Source organism: Schistocerca gregaria, unplaced genomic scaffold (genome assembly GCF_023897955.1).
Source record: "Schistocerca gregaria isolate iqSchGreg1 unplaced genomic scaffold, iqSchGreg1.2 ptg000043l, whole genome shotgun sequence".
Lineage (NCBI taxonomy): Eukaryota > Metazoa > Arthropoda > Insecta > Orthoptera > Acrididae > Schistocerca > Schistocerca gregaria.
The window spans coordinates 6,050,717-6,054,711 of record NW_026061702.1 but is presented as its reverse complement, the minus strand read 5'-3'; positions in this window follow the sequence as shown (position 1 = coordinate 6,054,711).

Genomic DNA, 3,995 nt, shown 5'->3' with positions numbered 1-3,995 from the left:
AATACCGCAGTACGCGACATAGCTTTGCAGACGATAAGTACAACCGTTTCAGAGAGCAGAGCGGCCAATGTGACGATTTGGCTTTAAGTCGATTCGATAACAAATGACGAAAACGGACGGATTTCTCAGGTTTTTACTACATATAAACACTTTTCACATTCTCCCGTGCAACTCGGCTGCTAGTCCTCCTTTCATGCAGAATCGTAAGGTCCTAGCTCATGTTCAAGGCACCAAAGCCAGCTCAAAAGTCAATAATCGACACCTAAAACTTGAATTGTACTAGTTCTTACTGGCTATTACATCAACTTAGAAGCTTTATCTGTGTTCTACTATGATGATTTTCGTGTCTCCGCATACCGCAGCACGCGACATAGCTTTGCAGACAATAAGTACAACCGTTTCAGAGAGAAGAGTGACCAATGTGACGATCTGGCTTTAAGTCGATTCGATAACAAATGTCGAAAACGGACGGATTTCGCAGGTTTTTACTACATATGAACACTTTTCACATTCTCCCGTGCAACTCTGCTCCTAGTCCTCCTTTCATGCAGAATCTTAAGGTCCTAGCTCATGTCCAAGGGACCAAAGCGAGCCAAAAAGTCAATAACCGATACCTAAAAATTGAATTGTACAACTTCTTACTGGCTATTGCATCAACTTAGAAGCTTCATCTGTGTTCTACTATGGTGCTTTTAGTGTCTCCGCATACCGCAGCACGCGACATAGCTTTGCAGACGATAAGTACAACGGTTTCAGAGAGAAGAGCGGCCAATGTGACGATCTGGCTTTAAGTCGATTCGATAACAAATGACGAAAACGGACGGATTTCTCAGGTTTTTACTACGTATGAACACTTCTCACATTCACCCGTGCAACTCCTCTGCTAGTCCTCCTTTCATGCAGAATCTTAAGGTCCTAGCTCATGTCCAAGGCATCAAAGCCAGCTAAAAAGTCAATAATCGATAACTAAAACTTGAATTGTACTACTTCTTACTGGCTATTACATCAAGTTAGAAGCTTCATCTGTGTTCTACTATGAAGATTTTCTTGTCTCCGCATACCGCAGCACGCGACATAGCTTTGCAGACGATATGTACTACCGTTCAGAGAGAAGAGCGGCCAATGTGACGATCTGGCTTTAAGTCGATTCGATAACAAATGACGAAAACGGACGGATTTCTCAGGTTTTTACTACATATGAACACTTTTCATATTCTCCCGTGCAACTCGGCTGCTAGTCCTCCTTTCATGCAGAATCTTAAGGTCCTAGCTCATGTCCAAGTCACCAAAGCCAGCTAAAATGTCAATAATCGATACCAAAAACTTCAATTGGACTACTTCTTACTGGCTATTACATCAACTTAGATGCTTCATCTGTGTTCTACTATGGTGATTTTAGTGTCTCCGCATACCGCAGCACGCGACATAGCTTTGCAGACGATAAGTACAACCGTTTCAGAGAAAAGACCGGCCAATGTGACGATCTGGCTATAAGTCGATTCGATAACAAATGACGAAAACGCACGGATTTCTCAGGTTTTTACTACATGGGAACACTTTTCACATTCTCCCGTGCAACTCGGCTGCAAGTCCTCCTTTCATGCAGAATCTCAAGTTCCTAGCTCATGTCAAAGGCACCAAGGCAGCTAAAAGGTCAATAATCAATACTTAAAACTTGAATTGTACTACTTCTTACTGGCTATTACATCAACTTAGAAGCTTCATCTGTGTTCTACTATGGTGCCTTTAGTGTCTCCGCATACCGCAGCACGCGACATAGCTTTGCAGACGATAAGTACAACCGTTTCAGAGAGAAGAGTGGTCAATGTGACGATCTGGCTTTAAGACGATTCGATAACAAATGACGAAAACGGACGGATTTCTTGGGTTTTTACCACATATGAACACTTTTCACAATCTCCCGTGCAACTCGGCAGCTAGTCCTCCTCTCATGCAGAATCTTAAGGTCCTAGCTCATGTCCAAGTCACCAAAGCCAGCTAGAAAGTCAATAACCGATACCTAAAACTTGAATTGTACTACTTCTTACTGGCTATTACATCAATTTAGAAGCTTCATCTGTGTTCTACTATGGTGCTTTTAGTGTCTCCGCATACCGCAGCACGCGACATAGCTTTGTAGACGATAAGTACAACCGTTTCAGAGAGGAGAGCGGCCAATGTGACGATCTGGCTTTAAGTCGATTCGATAACAAATGACGAAAACGGACGGATTTCTCAGGTTTTTATTACATATGAACACTTTTCACATTCTACCGTGCAACTCGGTTGCTAGTCCTCCTTTCATATAGAACCTTAAGGTCCTAGCTCATGTCCAAGTCACCAAAGCCAGCTAAAATGTCAATAATCGATACCTAAAACTTGAATTGGACTACTTCTTACTGGCTATTACATCAACTTAGATGCTTCATCTGTGTTCTACTATGGTGATTTTAGTGTCTCCGCATACCACAGCACGCGACATAGCTTTGCAGACGATAAGTACAACCGTTTCAGAGAGAAGAGCGGCCAATGTGACGATCTGGCTATAAGTCGATTCGATAACAAATGACGAAAACGGACGGATTTCTCAGGTTTTTACTACATGCGAACACTTTTCACATTCTCCCGTGCAACTCGGCTGCTAGTCCTCCTTTCATGCAGAATCTCAAGGTCCTAGCTCATGTTCAAGGCACCAAGGCAGCTAAAAGGTCAATAATCAATACTTAAAACTTGAATTGTACTACTTCTTACTGGCTATTACATCAACTTAGAAGCTTCATCTGTGTTCTACTATGGTGCTTTTAATGTCTCCGCATACCGCAGCACGCGACATAGCTTTGCAGACGATAAGTACAACCGTTTCAGAGAGAAGAGCGGTCAATGTGACGATCTGGCTTTAAGACGATTCAATAACAAATGACGAAAACGGACGGATGTCTCAGGTTTTTACTATATATGAACACTTTTCACATTCTCCCGTGCAACTCGGCTGCTAGTCCTCCTTTTATGCAGAATCTTAAGGTCCTAGCTCATGTCCAAGGCACCAAAGCCAGCTAAAAAGTCAATAATCGATTCCTAAAACTTGAATTGTACTACGTCTTACTGGCTATTACATCAACTTAGAACCTTCATCTATGTTCTACTACGGTGCTTTTAGTTTCTCCGCATTTCGCAGCACGCGACATAGTTTTGCAGAAGATAAGTACAACCGTTTCAGAGAGCAGAGCGGCCAATGTGACGATTTGGCTTTAAGTCGATTCGATAACAAATGACGAAAACGGACGGATTTCTCAGGTTTTTACTACATATAAACACTTTTCACATTCTCCCGTGCAACTCGGCTGCTAGTCCTCCTTTCATGCAGAATCGTAAGGTCCTAGCTCTTGTCCAAGGCACCAAAGCCAGCTAAAAAGTCAATAATCAATATCTAAAACTTGAATTGTACTACTTCTTACTGGCTATTACATCAACTTAGAAGCTTCATCTGTGTTCTACTATGGTGCTTTTAGTGTCTCCGCATATCGCAGCACGCGACATAGCTTTGCTGACGATAAGTACAACGGTTTCAGAGAGAAGAGCGGCCAATGTGACAATCTGGCTTTAAGTCGATTCGATAACAAATGACGCAAACGGACGGATTTCTTGGGTTTTTACCACATATGAACACTTTTCACATTCTCCCGTGCAACTCGGCAGCTAGTCCTCCTTTCATGCAGAATCTTAAGGTCCTAGCTCATGTCCAAGTCACCAAAGCCAGCTAAAAAGTCAATAACCGATACCTAAAACTTGAATTGTACTACTTCTTACTGGCTATTACATCAACTTAGAAGCTTCATCTGTGTTCTACTATGGTACTTTTAGTGTCTCCGCATACCGCAGCACGCGACATAGCTTTGTAGACGATAAGTACAACCGTTTCAGAGAGGAGAGCGGCCAATGTGACGATCTGGCTTTAAGTCGATTCGATAACAAATGACGAAAACGGACGGATTTCT